Source organism: Rattus norvegicus, chromosome 16, assembly GCF_036323735.1.
Source record: "Rattus norvegicus strain BN/NHsdMcwi chromosome 16, GRCr8, whole genome shotgun sequence".
In the NCBI taxonomy this organism is placed as follows: Eukaryota; Metazoa; Chordata; class Mammalia; order Rodentia; family Muridae; genus Rattus; species Rattus norvegicus.
This window is the reverse complement of record NC_086034.1, coordinates 38,209,617-38,227,619: the sequence shown is the minus strand read 5'-3', so window position 1 is coordinate 38,227,619 and position 18,003 is coordinate 38,209,617. Positions and strand designations below refer to the sequence as shown.

The 18,003-nt window shown below is 38.4% G+C and overlaps 1 pseudogene; it reads left to right on the top strand.

Annotated features, from left to right (window-relative positions):
* The first annotated feature begins 241 nt into the window (after nucleotides 1–241).
* On the top strand, nucleotides 242–877 carry Pebp1-ps1 (phosphatidylethanolamine binding protein 1, pseudogene 1; annotated as a pseudogene).
* The last annotated feature ends 17,126 nt before the right edge of the window (nucleotides 878–18,003 follow it).

Genomic DNA, 18,003 nt, shown 5'->3' with positions numbered 1-18,003 from the left:
TATTTTTTTTAAGATGGGGATATTCATGATGGTATCATCTTAGATGAAACATTCATTTTTTAAAGTACTGATTTGAAATTTAGCATATTAACATGTTGCTATATGTGCATGTATGTATAAAATAGGTGTGTAGCTATTTATACAATGAAAATAATCATGAAAATATAGAACTAGTATTTGTTTCAAGCCAGAGAAATGATGGATTTGAGAAAAATATCAAGAGTTAAAACAAGGTGTCTCTGTTCTCTCCATGGCCATGGCCGCCGACATCAGCCAGTGGGCTGGGCCGCTGTGCCTACAGGAGGTGGACGAACCGCCCCAGCACGCCCTGAGGGTCGACTACGGTGGAGTGACGGTGGACCAGCTGTGCAAAGTGCTGACGCCCACCCAGGTCATGAATAGACCAAGCAGCATTTCATGGGATGGCCTTGATCCTGGGAAACTCTACACCCTGGTCCTCACAGACCCAGCAGGAAGGATCCCAAATTCAGGGAGTGGCACCACTTCCTGGTGGTCAACATGAAGGGCAACGACATTAGCAGTGGCACTGTCCTCTCCGATTACGTGGGCTCCGGGCCTCCCAGCGGCACAGGTCTGCACCACTACATCTGGCTGGTGTACGAGCAGGAGCAGCCTCTGAGCTGTGACGAGTCCATTCTCAGCAACAAACCTGGAAAAAACCAGGGCAAGTTCAAGGCGGAGACTTTCCGCAAGAAGTACCACCTGGGAGCTCCCGTGGCCAGCACGTGCTACCAGGCAGAGTGGGATGACTGTGCCCAAACTGTACGATCAGCTGGTTGGAAGTAGGGGCGCTGCAGAGCCCGCAGTCCCGGGGACCCCACAGTATAGTCAAGTTGTATAAAGCATGTGCTGTGGGGCACCCCTCCACCCCGCCGTCCTTCCTTCCCACCCTCTCATAGGAAGTTCTCAGTTGTGCTAGGCTACAGCTCTAGGGTGTCTTTCACTTTGTCCAGAACCAGGCCCAGTAACATCTTTTGAGGTGGGCTTTTCAAGCCTCCCATCTCAGCTGAGCCCTGACAGTCCAGGTCAGATGGCTGCGTAGTTATCAATGTTCCTGCTGTGCTGCTCAGAGCAGTGCTGCTGTGTGGAGGCCAGGCTGTGGAGAGAGACCCGGTTAGCCCCTTACATCTCAGTGGGATAAGCAAAAGTCACCGGAGTTGCTTGGTTGAGATGTTAAACCTCATCAAATACAAATAAAGGGCATTGCATTCAGGAAAAAAAAGAGTTAAAACAAACTTCAATGGAAAATTTCCATTTAAGGGGTGGGGACGGGAGGCAGCCAAGCTGATGAACCACTTGCCTTACAAGCTCGAGGAGGACTTGAATTCAATGTTCAATGAAGTGGAAATCTCTGGTCTCATTGGAGACTCATTAGTGTCATGTGATGTTTTCCTGAAAACTGTCTTCTGACAGGATGTTTTGCTCAGAACAGAGACGTAGTGTTATTTCTGGAAGCTGCCTAGTGAACAGGCATGCACTATTTTGCTGGAGCAGATGCTTGAGAGAACTACATGATGTTTGGGAGAAGTTTAAGTATAACCCAATAAACAGTGGACCACACTCTGGCATTGGGTCACCTGTCTTTCTTCTCTGATGTTTGTTTGTAGTAACTTCCTAGAGAGCTGCTCACCAAAGAACTTCTGGTGGTGTCCCAGCTGCTTCTTGCTACTTTGGCAAAATCCTGCAGATAATCGGTGGAGCTGCAGGGTTTCTTCTGCTTCAAGACATTACTGCTGATTCGAGTTTGGTGTTTTCCTAGTGGACTGGACTGCAGACAATGGAGATTGAAATCGACCCAAGGAACGACTTTTAAACAGGTCCATGTTCCCCTTGTCCTATTAGCCATCTTCCTCCCTAATTTTAGTTGGTGGGCTATAAAAGAGGTTGAAGCATTTAAGAACCCTTTTTAAAGGTTTTGAAAAGGATAAGCCTACCACTCACACCACATATAAAAATATTGGTATGGTGGTACATGCTTGTTATTTTTGTTATTCCAGCTCTGGTGAAGTAGGGGCAGGGGGAGACAAGCAGATGTCTGTCAGCCTAGCCTATGTGGTAAAGATTCAGGCCAATGAGAGACCCTGTGCCAAACAAAACATGGAAGGCCCCTAAGGATGGCAATGCAGGTTGTCGTCTGACTTACACACACACACACACACACACACACACACACACACACACATTCACACACACCCCAAAAGGAAAAAGAAAAGAATAAAATCATGTATTTTACTCTAATGTATATATAATGTATATTATGTGGAACATAACATTTTCTTCCAGGGATAGTAGGAGATTCCCACATCTATTCCTCAACACAGTTCAGTTCTGAAGTAAAATTGAAGATTTGCAAAGCTAATGCAGACACAACAAATATACCCATCTAAAAGTCACAGGTCACGGTGAAGGGACTGAATTTGAAATGAATGGACTTGCCCTAGTCTTGTCCTCCTGAGACTGGTAAAGAGGCGCCTGCAACAAGACAGCTGGTCAAGAGCAAAGAGCTTCATGTCAGGGACGGTGTGGCAAGCCAGGAGCATGGTAAATGGAACTCCAGTGGGAGATCCCTGTCACAGATTCAGTCTTCTGCATTTGGGAGCAATTATTTCTCTGTAACTAGTTTCTAAGCTCCTCTTGGTACATTTCTATCTACTTCTCCAGGTCTCCAATAGCAAGCCATGAAAAAGAGCACCAACAGTGGGCTCAATGACTCAGGCTTACTATGATTCTGCACATGGGAAAGCAACAGCAGCAAAGAAGGTAATGGGGCCTTGGAATGGCAGAAATTGCTCTGCGAGAAAGCGTAGTACTTCATCTAAAGCTGTGCAGCATCCAGACTGATCAGGTTCCCTTAATCCTCCTGGCAAGAACATAAAATTAAGGTGTATAGCGTCAGCACCTAGTGGCAAGTAAATGTGTAACCAAGACAACTCCAATGTCTATAAATAAAAATAGAACATCAGTTTAGTAATTTACTGCACTGGAATTACATAGAACTTACACTGTTTTATACTAGTGATTTATCATAAAGCATACTTTGGGTTAGATATTTAAATTTTATTTATAAATAAAGAACTGATTTGGAGGGTGTTTATCATATCTTATATTTTATATTTCAATAGTGAAATTTTAACAATTACACTTTCAATATGATACACCTTAAAGGTTTACAAACTTTATATACATAAACTATATATATATACATACATATATATGTATATACACACACATATACATATACAAATATATATATCATATTCTTTCTTCTCTTTCCATTTCCTCCCAGAGATTACCACCTACATAACACCCAACTTTATATTCTGTCTGTCTCTCTGTCTCTCTGTCTCCCTCTCAAAGAAAACAATCAAAACAAAACAAAAAAGAACAATAAAAACTACCAAAATAAAAAACCTCACTGGATATTGAAATAGTGATGCCTACTTGCTTCTTGGGTCCATTTGCTTAGAATATTTCTTTTTATTCTTTTACCCTAAGTTTATGTTTGTTCTTGAGGTTGAAGTATGTTACTTGGACTCATCAGAGAGATGGATCTGTTTTCTGATCTATTCTTTTCCCGTTTCCTTTTATTGGAGACTGAGACCATTAACGTTGAAAGATATTAACTAGCAGTGTTTGTTACTAATATTTCATTATTGTGGTATAGATTCTTCCCTCTTTTGAATAATTATTCTGGGATTATTTTACAAATTATTAGGTATAGTTAAGATTTTCTTTCTAGTTCCTTCTCTAGATCTGGATTTGTGGACAAAAATTGTTTAAATTTCTTTTTATCATGAAATTTTTTCTTTTCCTAAGAATAATGAGTGATAGTTTTGTTGAGTATAGTAGTTTGGCCAACATCTGTATTCTTTCAGAGCTCTTAGAACATCTGTCCATACCGTTTTGTCTTCCAGAGACTGCACTGAAAAGTCAGATTCTATTCTCATATATTATGTGTTTTTTTCCACTACATCATTTTATTCTTTTTTGTTTAATACATTTAGTATTTTATGATTCTGTGACATGAAGATTTTCTTTTTTGTTTCTCTCTGGTGTTTTGTATGAATCTTCTACACGAATAGGCACTTCTTTCATTCTATAAGGGAAATGTTCTATGATTTTGTTGACAATATTTTGTGTTTTGACCTGTGTTTCTTCTGTACCTTCTATATCTGTTATTCATAAGTTAATTCTTTTTCATGGTGTCCTTGACTTCCTAAACAATTTGTGAAAGGATTGTTTTTATTTAACATTTTGTTTGACTGAGCCATCCATTTCTTTCACCTTGATTGCAAGACCTGAAATTCTCCTTTACGTGTCTATTAGTTTGCTGAGGAGGATCACCTCTGAGGTTTGTGTTTAACATCCTGAGCTCTTCATTTCCGGTTTCATTTTACTTTGGGTTTTCTTTAGTGACTCCATTTTTTTATTGGATATATTTCTTTATTTACATTTCAAATGTTATTCCCTTTCCCAGTTTCCTGTCCATAGTCTCCTATCCCCTCCCCCTACCATTCCCCCATTAGGGTGTTCCCCCATACCCATCCCTTCTTACCACCCCCCACATTTACTGCACTGGGGATCCAACCGTGGCAGGACCAAGGGCTTCCCCTTCCACTGGTGCTCTTACTAGGCTATTCATTGCTACCTACGAGGTCAGAGTCCAGGGTCAGTCCATGTATAGTCTTTGGGTAGTGGCTTAGTCCCTGGAAGCTCTGGTTGCTTGGCATTGTTGTTCTTATGGAGTTGCAAACTCCTTCAGCTCTTTCAATCCTTTCTCTAATTCCCAATTCCCCCAAAGAGGGTCCCGTTCTCAGTTCAGTGGTTTGTTGTTAGTGCTCGCCTCTGTATTTGAAATGCTCTGGTTGTGTCTCTCAGGAGAGATCTATATCTGGTTCCTTTGAGCATGCACTTCTTACCTTCATCAATTTTATCTAGTCTTGGTGGCTGCATATATATATATATATATATATATATATATATATATATATATATATATATATGCAGACCACGTGTGGGGCAGGCTCTGAATGGCCGTTCCTGCAGTCTCTGCTCTAAACTTTGCCTCCATATACCCTCCTATGGATATTTTGGTTGCCACTTTTAAGAAGGAGTGGGAACATCTGCATTTTGGACATGTTCTCCTAGAACTTCATGTGCTCTGTGGATTGCATCTTCGATAATTCGAGCTTTAGGGCTAATATCCACTTATCAATGAGTGCATACCAAGTGTGTTTTCCAGTGATTGGGTTACCTCACTCAGGATGATATTTTTTAGTGCATTCCATTTGCCTATGAATTTCATGAAGTCATCGTTTTTGATTGCTGAGTAGTACTCCATTGTGTAGATGTACCACAATTTCTGAATCCATTCTTCTGTTAAAGGGCATCTGGGTTCTTTCCAGCTTCTAGCTATTATAAGACTGCTATGAACATAGTGGGGCATGTGTCTTTGTTGTATGTTGGAGCATCTTTTGGGAATATGTCCAGAAGAGGTATAGCTGGGCCCTCAGGTAGTAAAGTGTCCAATTGTCTGAGGAACCTCTAGACTGATTTCTAGAGTGGTTGTACCAGTTTGCAATCTTACCAACAATGGAGGAGTATTCCTCTTTCTCCACATTCTCGCCAGCATCTGCTGTCACCTGAGCTGCCATTCTGACTGGTGTGAAATGGAATCTCAAGGTTATTTTGATTTACATTTCCCTGATGACTAAGGATGTTGAACATTTCTTTAGGTGCTTCTCAGCCATTTGAAATTCCTCAGTTGAGAATTCTTTGTTTAGCTCTATACCCCACTTACTAATATGGTTATTTGGCTCTCTGGTCTAACTTCTTAAATTCTTTGTATATTTTGGATATTAGCCCTCTATCAGATGTAGGATTGGTAAAGATCTTTTCCCAATCTGATGGTTGTCATTTTGTCCTAATGACAGTGTCTTTTGCCTTATAGAAGCTTTGCAGTTTTATGAGGTCCCATTTGTTGATTCTTGATCTTAAAGCATAAACCATTGGTGCTTTGGTCAGGAAATTTTCCCCAGTGCCCATGTGTTCGAGACTCTTCCCCATTTTTTCTTCTATTAGTTTGAATATATCTGGTTTGATGTGGAGGTTCTTAATCCAGTTGGACATAAGCTTTGTACATGGTGATAAGAATGGATCAATTGGCATTCCTCTACATGCTGACCTCCAGTTGAACCAGCACCATTTGTTGAAAATGCTATCTTTCTTCCATTGGATGGTTTTAGCTCCTTTGTCAAAGATCAAGTGACCATAGGTGTGTGGGTTCATTTCTGGGTCTTCAATTCTATTCCACTGATCTATCTGCCTGTCTCTGTACCAATACCATACAGTTTTTATCACTATTGCTTCGTAATACTGCTTCAGGTCAGGGATGATGATTCCCTGAGAAGTTCTTTTACTGTTGAGTATAGTTTTCAGTATCCTGGGTTTTTTGTTCTTCCAAGTGAATTTGCAAATTCCTCTTTCTATCTCTATGAAGAATTGAGTTGGCATTTTGATGGGGATTGCATTGAATCTGTAGATTGCTTTTGTCAAAATGGCCATTTTTACTATATTAATCCTGCGAATTCATGAGCATGGGGGGGGGTCTTTCCATCGTCTGAGATCTTCAATTTCTTTCTTCAGAGACTTGAAGTTCCTGTCATACAGATATTTCACTTGCTTGGTTAAAGTCACACCGAGGTATTTTATATTATTTGTTACTATTATGAAAGGTGTCATTTCCCTAATTTTTTTCTCAGCCTGCTTATCCTTTGAGTAAAGGAAGGCTACGGATATGTTTGAGTTAATTTTATACCTATACATTTTGCTGAAGTTGTTTATCAGATTTAGTAGTTCTTTCAAGGTCACAAATATACTATCATATCATCTGCAAATAGTGATATTTTGAATTCTTCATTTCCAATTTGTATCCCTTTGCCCTCCTTTCATTGTCTGATTGCTCTGGCTAAGACTTCGAATACTACGTTAAATAAGTAGGGAGAGAGTGGACAGTCTTGTCTAGTCCCTGATCCCTGACTTAAGTGGGATTGCTTCAAGTTCCTATCCATTTAGTTTGATGTTAGCTACTGGTTTGCTGTATATTGATTTTTTTTAAGTTCTAGTTTCATGTCCTAAATTGTTTTCATTGTTTTACTCAATTGATTGCATTTTCATGGTCTTTTTTTCCTGTTGAGGTTAAAGTATCTGTGCAGCCTGTGAACACTTTCTTTTCAACTGTTTCTCCCCTCTGAAATGGGAATAGCTTACAGACAGCAATAGTTTATTTTGGTTTGTTTCCTTTATTTGTTATTTTCTCTTTTTTATTGGATATTTTATTTACATTTCAAATGTTACCCCCTTTCCTGGTTTCCCTTTTGGAAACCCCTATCCCATCCCCCTATTCCTGCTTCTGTGAGGGTGTTCTCCCACCCATACACCCACTTCCAACTCTTAGCCCTGGCATTCACCTACACTGAGGCATCAAGCCTTCACCGGATCAAGGGCCTCTCCTCCCATTGATGTCCAACAAGGCCACCCTTTGCTACATATGTGGCTGGAGCCATGGGTCCCTCTATGTGTATTCTTTGATTGGTGGTTTAGTCCCTGGGAACTCTGGGGGGAGGAGGTCTGGTTGGTTGATATTGTTGTTCTTTCTATGGGGTTGCAAATCCCTTCAGCTCCTTCAGGCCTTTAACTCCTCCATTGGGAACACCATGCTCAGTTCAATGGTTGACTTCCAGCATCTGCTTCTGTATTTGTCAGACTCTGGCAGAGTCTCTCAGGAGACAGCTATATCAGGCTTCTGTCAGCAAGCACTTCTTGACATCTGCAATAGTGTCTGTGTTTGTTGTCTGTATATGGGATGGATCCTCAGGTGGGGCAGTCTCTAGATGGCCTTTCCTTCAGTCTCTGCTCCACTTTGTCTCTGTATTTCTTTTCATGAGTATTTTACTCCCCCTTTTAAAAAGGACTCAAGCATCCACACTTTGGTCTTCCTTCTTCTTGACCTTCATGTGGTCTGTGAATTGTATCTTGGGTGTTCTGTGCTTTTGGGCTAGTATCCACTTATCAGTGTGTGCATACCATGTGTTCTTTTGTGACTGGGCTACCTCACTCAGGATGATATTTTCTGTTTCCATTTGTCTGCAAATTTCATGAAGTTATTATTTTTAATAGCTGAGTAGTACACTGTGTAAATGTACCACATTTTCTGTATCCGTTCCTCTGTGGAAGGGCATCTGGTTTCTTTCCAGCTTCTGGCTTTTATAAATAAGGCTGCTATGAACATAGTAGAGCACGTGTCTTTTTTATATGTTGGGGCATCTTTTGGGTATATGAGCAGGAGTGATATAGCTGGGTCCTCAGGTACCACTGTGTCCAATTTTCTGAGGAACCTCCAGACTGATTTCCAGAATGGTTGTACCAGTCTGCAATCCCACCAACAATGGAGGAGTGTTCCTTTCTCTCCACATTCTCACCAGCATCTGCTGTCACCTGAGTTTTTGATCTTAGCCATTCTCACTGGTCTGAGTTGGAATCTCAGGGTTGTTTTGATTTGCATTTCTCTGATGACAAAGGATGTTGAACATTTCTTTAGGCGCTTCACATCTTGATTAATGCTCTCTTCAGGGACTTTGAACATATTTCTAACTTGTATTTTGAAATTCTTGTCCTGTACTTCAGCTAAATCATTTTTCTCAGTGCCAGTACAGAGGAGTACAGGCTTTAGGAGAGCCAATGTCTTGGTTGCTCATTTTTATGTTTTCAGGCTGGGACTATGCATCTGAAGTTATGATATTTGATGTGTAAATATCTGGTCTTGTCTTTGGTGGTTGTTTTACTCCTTGTTTATAGTTCTCAAATATGGATTCCAGCCAAGCATGATGGTATGCTATCCCTCATAGAGAGTGATTCTGCAGCTCATCAGGAATTACAAAGAATGCCTAGCTTAGCGTATCCTATGTTGGTTCCTGATAGTGTTCTTGATGGCTTTGGAAAGTTACAAAGTAATGGAAATAGGTAGAATGGGAAGACTGAAGGGGTAGAGAAAAAAACTGTGGGAACACTGGTTCTACCAGGTTTGGAAAAGCTATGTTCCTATTCCAAATACAATATGGTTTCTGAATATGAGCTCTAAATTTTAGATAGTTACATGATTTGAAAGTGTCTGCTTTGTCTTCGAGCCATAAATCCTTCCAAAAAAAGTGTGTGTGTGTGTGTGTGTGTGTGTGTGTCTGTGTGTGTGTGTGTGTGCATATGTATGCATGTGTTTGTATGTGTGTGCACACTTTGGAAAAATTTACATGTGTGTGTGTGCATACATACATACACTTGGTTTTATATATGTGGTTGTTAATCATGTGGAGAATAGAGCTCAGAGGTCCTGTTTTTAATTCCTAGTACCAAAAAAAAAAAAAAAAAAGAGTATGAAGAAGTGGTTAAGAACTCCATTAATAAGAGGATTCATTTTCTGAATGATAAGATGCCTGGAAATGTATAAAGAGGATCGTGTGGTATGTGAATATTGAACTGAACAATTACAAACTTTTGTCATTCTCTAGCTCTGTTAATTAAGAACACAAACCTAATTCCTTCTAGTGGTTTACAAGTCAACTGCCATGACATTCTACTCTGATTTTTATATTCCCACAGTTAGTAAATGAAACTAAGAAAGTCTGGTGCTTATTTTAGAATAGAAGGAGGATAGTAGACCTTCTGTGACTTTTCCTTAGGGAAACAAATTCCACCTGGATGCAGCTTCATTGCTTCCTAGACTGTTGCAAGACTACCAGGGTCAAACATGAAGATTTTAATGGATCATTGGAATGCTGCCATGAAGATACACAGAGTCTCAGAGGCTAGCAGAGAACACTTAGAAGAAAATTCCTCTGCCAAGGTGATGAAAATGCCAGAGGTCTGCCAGAGTTGATAAATGGCAATGAGAAGACCCTGTGCACCAGTGGTTCCAGGAGTGGAACCAACCACCTCCTGAGTGAAGCTAGGCTTCCAGCCCTACCATTCATCTCATAAGCTACAATTACTGGTAACAGAGGTTCAACAGTCTTTTGTTCTCAACCAATTAGCTCCCAAACCATCCTTTTACTTTATCTAAATACTTAGTTTCCATATAGAAAACTAAAGTCCTCAAATGTTCTTCATTTGTACCTCTAACTCCCCTTCTTTCTACACTCTTTGTACTTTGCCTTTATTTGACTTAATCTACTATCTCAGTCCTTCTAAAAATGTATCTACAATGGATTCGTAAGAATTCTCCTTTAACACCCAAATGAAATATACAGAAACATTTCTAATTTTTAATGTTAATGCAATGGATATTTCACTAAACCATTCACGGTGACTCTTCTCTGTTGCTCTTCTAAATCCTGAATATTTCAGTATCCAAAATTATGTAAAAATATTTTGTAACAATCTGCCAGATGCTGAGATTTCCACATTTACATTAAGAAGTAGGTCACTTTCTTAGAAAAATAATTTCTGAAAATATAAATATGTTTGAACATTTTAGATTTTGTTGCTTAGAGTTGTACAAATAGAGTCTTTGCTAAATTATCGGATTTCTTTCATAACTGTTTGATCTTCCCAAATCCCATAAACTTTCCCTAAGATACTGTGATAGATATATACTTTCAAAATATGCACATTTATTTTGTTAGTCAACAATAAAATTCCCTAATAAATATTAATAAGTCCCCTAATCAATAGGTAAATAAATAAAGGGCAACACTCCTAGTATTATATTGCTAAAATAACTTTAAAATAAAATAATATGAATATAATAAAAATACCAATTCAGTTTAGCTTTATAAGGTAAATGTGGTAAAAAAATTAAGTCTTGATAATAATAAATGATCAAAATCTCAATTACAGAAACAAAAGTGTGCAATGGGGAGAAGGAACAGATAGTTTGATGTAACAAGTGATGTCAGAACCATTTTCAGGGGGGCATAAGGCTGCCTTTCATTAAAAGCATAGAGACTTGGTTATAGGGAGCCTATGCATTGTATGAATCAGAACTCAAAAGAAAGAAATACATGCTTGATGAAGACTGAATACTATTTTAAATCTACAGCCATCCTAAAGGAAAAAGGAAAGAATAGTGGAAAGGTAGATGCCTCGGAAGAAAGGCATGGGTGTCTGTTAACTGAAGAACTTCTAAGAGTGGGACTGGCTACTAGACAGTTGCAAGTAATTCCTTCTGCCATCTTTGAATGTATGTATACTGTCAATGGTATGGGATATGAGAAGTCTTACCTTATAAGCATGCTTGTATCAGAGAAGTAGGGAAACGTTCAGCTATATTTCAGACAGTTCAGTGATACTTGAGAGCTAGATTACTTGGTCTTAAGCCTGTCTACACCAGTTTCTCAAATTGCGTATTCATTAATTAAAACATTTATTAGAAGTTAATAGCTCTGAAGGGTTTTTGCAACCCCATAAGTACAACAATACCAACCAACCAGAGCTTCAGGAACTAAACCACCATCCAAAGAATACACATGGACAGACTCATGGCTACTGCATATGTAGCAGAGGATGGTCTTGTTGGGCATCAGTGGGAGGAGAAGCCCTTGGGCCTGACAAGACTGGAACCCCCAGTGTAAGGGAATGTCAGGGTGGAGAGGTGGGAAGAGATGGGGGGTGGGGAGGAACACCCTCATAGAAGCAGAGAGAGGGAGGATGAGATAAGTGGTTTCCAGAAGGGAAACCAGGAAAGAGGATAACATTTGAAATGTAAATAAAGAGAATATCCGATAAAAAGAAACGAAAAAAATCCCAGCACTCTGAAGGAAGAGGCAGGCAAATCTCTATGTGTTCAAGGTTTACACAGCAAGTTCTAGGCCAACCAAAGCTACCTAGTGAGACACTGTCAGAAGGAGAGAGGGAAAGGGGGAAGGAGAGAAGAGAGAGGAATAAAACATTACATTCACTTTCTAAATGATCCAGATGCATAAGAGTATCGGCCTAAGTTTTTATGTAGAAAAGTTCATTTTGTGCTCTTTTTGTGTGGTCTGTTATTTAATGCAAAACACTCATATTCAAATGCAATTATTTCTACCTTAAAGGTAAAGGATGCTCAAACATGGCCAATAGTACACATTAATTACAGAAGATATAAAGGAATATTTAAAAATCAAAAGGTGAATAAGTGTCTATGCCTTTCTGAGTATTGTCTTTCCTAAATACTTCAGGAAGCTGTTGCATGTGAGATCATTGTGTTTTTATATGTCATAACATAGCTCTTAAAAGCATAAATTTCATAGCTATTGAAGGAGATGATAAAGCTTCTTAATCTATCCTCAATGATTTCAGGTTATTTTTAATTATTTTTATCAACAATACTAGAAACAAAAACATATACATAAATCTTATGTGAAGATCATTTATTTTTCCTCTCCAGGAAAAAATATTAGAAGACAAGAAATTACATGATCATGGGATTTTTTTTTCTTTTTTACTTATTCTGTGAGCATTAAAATGACTTGTTTCATGTCTTAACCAATTTCATGTGAAGAGGCAGCATGGTCGAAGCACTGCTTAACACTGAGACACCACCTACCCCACCCTCATATCTGTCTTCCTTGGAAAAGAGATTTCGGTAAGAGGAAATGTTCCTTGATCCTGCCATTTGCTGGAGGACATATTGCTTATTCCCTCAGTCCTGCATCCTTCTATCCTCAGACCTGAATGTTCCTTAAGAAGTGATAATGTCAAGGACAATGTGTGGAAATCAGAAGAGAAAGAGATGAGAACAGTCCTTTATTGCTTGAAAATTATCAGTGAGACAAGATAGACTTGATTTCTGGGGTGTTTCCAAACTCTTGTTTACCAACTGATTCATCTAGAAAATCAAGCCATAAAACATCAGGACAAGGGATGATCCTGATGACCAAATCTGCTCCCCTACCAAGGCAGCCAGCCTTCTACACTCCCAAAATTTTATGGGCCTCCCCTAAGTGACTCAAGAGATGGGAATTGTACTCTGGGGAGATTTTTTTGTTTTGCCTTTAAATCTTACCCATTATGAAAGTCTCCCTGATGAAACATTTTTCCCTTTTCTTCAGTTCATTCATTACTCGTAGATAATCCCCTAAAGACCACCTTCACAATCCCTCTCCTTCTTTGGGACTTATAACTTCAATTATCTGCAAATGATTATCAGCAGCGGCCCGTTGCCCATCCCATTCTCCTGCATACATACTCCTTAGCTCTTCAGCCAACCTCCACATATGTAATTCTCTTAATCTTTCCTCATACATCAAAACCTCCAGCTGCTTAATCATTTTAGCTCCTCTAATAAGCAGAGAATTGGAGGGGGGATTATGGTTTCCTTCTCAAGTTTTTCTCATGTCAGCCATATCCCTTCTTCTCAGCCTCATGCCAGATCTCTGTATGCCAATAGCCATTCATCAACAGAAATGAGGTTTTCCTGGAATAGCATGCTCTATGGTGAAAGGGGGGGCTCTACCCATAAGTCATTTCTAGGGTGAATTAATATTTATACAAACTATAATAAAGGGAAGAAACTTGGAACTACCCGACAAACTTTAACCCACTGAGAAACTTTTGAACTTCAAGTACAAATTCAGAATAGTGTTTCTCTTAAATGTGAATCATGAACTTGCAAGTCGATTGGCCTTTGGGAAAGAAAGCATTAAGGGAAACTGAATGAGAAGAGACCCTCTTTTGGTTGATTGTGTAAGCATGCTTTGCATAATTGGCAGTTGCCTTGGTCCCTAAGGAGACTCGTGCATAACATAACCATTGACTTCATTTATTAGCAGCAGGTGGACCTACCCTCAGCTGCCCAAGAGAATTTTCTCTTTTGCCCATTTTCTTCCCCAAACTCACACACTATCAAGATCTAGCATCAGCTTCCTTCTCTTCAGGAAACCTGCCTTAAACTCTAAATTCCATGATGTTTAATGTGACTGTCATTAAAATATGTTGTCTTGATACTCATTTGTTACCTTAATGATCATTATCTCAGTATGGATTTATCATGTTTATTCATTATCTCCCCAAAGAATCAGACCATTGGTTTGGTTTGGTTTGGTTTGGTTTGGTTTGGTTTGGTTTTTAGCAAAGTGGTTGCTAGAAAAGTGGTTGTGAGAAAGCTTACAAAATTAGACAAAATTTCAAGCGTTCATAAAACATTACATTTATTGGTATATAAAATATACACACAATTAGCATTCAAAAACTTCTTTCTGCACTTTAGCTTCTACTACTGGAATATAATAAGATTTAGAAATGCCAATAGGCCTGTATTTCATGTGGAAGTTGATTTCCATGTTTTCTAGAATTCCATCCGTACCTTTTATCTCCTTTAAAACTCTATTTTCTATTTCCACTAATATTAGTCTACTTCTCTTCCTTCTTTTAATCTCTCTCCCTCAAGAGTTAATGATATGAAGGCAGCTATTGTTGTAATCCCAATTGTTTTAGAGCCTAGTAATCGGAGATCATCACCATTAGTCACAGCACAAGTGAAATGGTCACAAACTGTTCTCATCTGCAAAGCTCTGCTCCTTGGCTTTTGCTACAAATCTATATGCGTATTGTATTCCTCTTTTCATCTTCAACTATTGAACAAGTACCTGGACTTAAAGTGGCCTTCAAAAATGTGTGCCACATAGCTGAATCACAGGCCCAAATTTACCAACAACAGTCATAGTTTTCCTTTCAAGTTTGTTGTCCTTATCCTACTGGTTCAGGGTTCCTAAAAGCTCTGCTGTGTTTCATGTAACAGACCCCCACTGAGGGTGGCACCGCACATCTTGATGACATCACAAGCTCTTTAAGGATATCCTAAATGAAGCCAATCTCTGAAATCTCCTGCATGTGCAAATAGACGACACTCCCCCAAATCATTCCAGTAAACCTCATGAACAGTAATTGTGAACCTCCAGACATCACTGACCTCCTTCTTACTGGAAATGGATCCTTGCTTTTAGAATGTTTTCACTATACAAAGAAAGGCACAATGGATATACATTGATTTCTAAGCCCATGTGACAAGTTTGAAGGCATCTAAAACTTATATGTAGGCACTCCAAACAGACCTTCGCCCATCTCATCTTTCTTTCCATTCTTACTCAGTTCTGGTAGCCTATTGGTATTCCTTTGCTGAGTCCATTTTAATAATAATAATAATAATAATAATAATAATAATAATAATAATAAGTATCAAACTGAGCACTGAGACCCCAATGGAGGAGCTAGGGGAAGGACTGAAGGATCTGAAAAGGTGTGCAACTCCATAGGAAGAGCAACATTACCAAACAACCAGAATCCCCAGAGTTTTCAGGGACTAAACCACCAACATAAGAATACACATGGAGGGACCCATCTGTATCTGTAGCACAGGATGGCCTTATCTGGCATTAATGGGAGAGGAGGACCTTGGTCCTGTGAAGGCTTGATACCACAGCACAGGGAAATGCTAGGGCAGTGAGGGGGAAGTGGGTGGGTGGGGGAGCACCCTCATAGAAACAGGTGGGAGGGGATTGTGATGGGGGGATTGGGGGTGGAAACCAGGAAGGGGAGAAACATTTGAAATGTAAATAAATGAAATAACCAATAATTTAAAAAAAAGAATAGGAAGACAAGCTATTACTTGAAATGAGATTCAGCTAAAATCCATGTTCCTTTTTGCCCTATTTTGGAGAAATTATTGTTGAGTCTGTTCTCTTTCTTGTATAGCAAGAACACTACTGACCTCAATTATATAGGGGTTACCAGAAAAAGCTCTAGAATTGGGCTATCTGTGTTGATTTCTCACCACTGACTTCCCTTGAGTAAATTATAACTTTATCTCATTCTGTTTGTCATGTGCAGTGCCTTAGTGACAGTGAAGCTTCTGTGAGTTACATGAGATTACGTGTGCACAAAGATGGGCAACTGACATGTAGGACACATACTCGTCTGTATGATCTGTAACTATGCATTTCATGTCACTTCTAAGACTCAATCAGACAAATGGAAATGAATAACCAAGTAACTGCCAGTTATGAGATAGGTGAAAATACAAATAAACAATTTTTACATTAGATCTGCCACAAGTGTCTAGCTGCAGATAGTGCTTTAACTATTAAAATCACTCTGCAGGAAAGCATTCGTTGAGGAAATAGTGTCAGGAATTCTCTTCAATAAAAGTATGTGTTTTTCAGCTGTGAAAAAAAGTACCATTATAAATTTCCAGAAAGCAGGCTATTACCATGTGTTAATATTTAATTTTTATTTATTATCTCAACCTTTAGGTACGTTTCAAAATGTATCGTACATTAATTAATTGCCTTCCAGTAATTTTGTTTGTTTTCTGTTTTCTGTGTTGAGATGGTGTCTTACTATGTAACCTTGACTTAGCCTCAGAAACCCTTGTGCCCCGGTTTCTTGAATTCTGGGACTATCAGTATGCACAAATAAACCCAGCTTATAGCAATTTTAAGTAATCATCACAGACTTTTAAAAATAATTTAAATGTGATAGCCACCAACTACTCCAAGTCACCAAACAAAGAGTGTGAGCACAGTGAATCTTGCTTTGCTTTGCTGATGCAAATTCTATATTTCATGGAAAGCTTGACCCTAGTTCAGTTTGGCCAGATCTTCACTTTACTTTCCAGGCCTTAGAATTGGAAAGCACTAGAAAATGTATTTTAAAAGACAGTTGGCTTCTAAGAAAACGAGGATAAAGTCTTATATGCATGGAACAACTGCTCAAACCATGACACCAATCTACAAGCTTCTAAATATGTCAAATACATGATTTTAAGTTTCAAAATTATAAAAAGTGCATTTGGTATTTAAAAACAAGAAGCAAATGTCATAATTTATGTAACACAATAATAATACACTTCCCCTCAATGATGTCTAACTTGAGAACAGATGCAAGACAATCTTTGTAAAAAATGCCTCTATTAATATAAATGGGAAAATGAAATTGATAATCTTCAGTATAAATTCTTTAAAGCCAATCTTAAGTCAGTAAAAAAGGTTGTATTTTTACAATCAAAATGTCATAACCATGTTGTAATATTACAACACATATATGTAATGTATAACAATCAGATGAGAGTAACTTCCATGTCCAACAAATATTAACATAGTATGTTTTAATTATTCTAACTTCAAGAAGATTTTTTTGGCTGGCAGAATTCCTACAGAGTTTCAGATAACCACCCATTTGGTTTCTCTGCCTTGTCACAAAGTCCTGTAACTTAGAACGTGACAGCCAGATCTGAACTTGGAATTTAGTCCCTTCATTCCTTCGACACACTGAGTCACTTCCTTAGCGTAAGTAGCTATTCCACAAGCTTTCAGTAAAGCTGGATTTCAAAAATAAGCCCAGGGAAAAATAGAGATACTACTCATAAAGATTAGCACTTTAAAGCCAACTGGTTCTCTTTCCTGACTCAATAGGAAAATATCCAATAAGTTTGAACCACCAAATTGCTTACAAGAGTGCAACTTTACAAATTTTATATACAATAGATAAAATTGAAAAATCTATCAGCCTATTACTATACAATCAGTAAACTTTCAAAGATACTGAAATCACAAGTTTAGACTAAAACATGACATTAATTTTAAAGTATATAAAAAGACAAATTAAACACATTAAATAAATATATATATCTTCCTTCTTTTTTAAGTCACAATGTGCCTAACACAAACTTGCCACAGAAAAAAATCTGTTTTAATAGAAAGAATGAATTAATAGCATGAATTCATGCCAGAAAAATATTCATTTTCATCCCTCATGATAAATGGTCAAAGTTGTTGGCCAATGCTGTCCAATAGGACTCTATGGGATGTTGGAATGACTATCTTCTTTGTAAAGTTTAAAGCATGGCTAATGCGCCTAAGAAACTGTACCTTCAATTTTATTAATTTTAATTCACCAAATGTTAATAATGATAAAATGAAAACACTGAATCTTTGTAATGGCACAGTCATT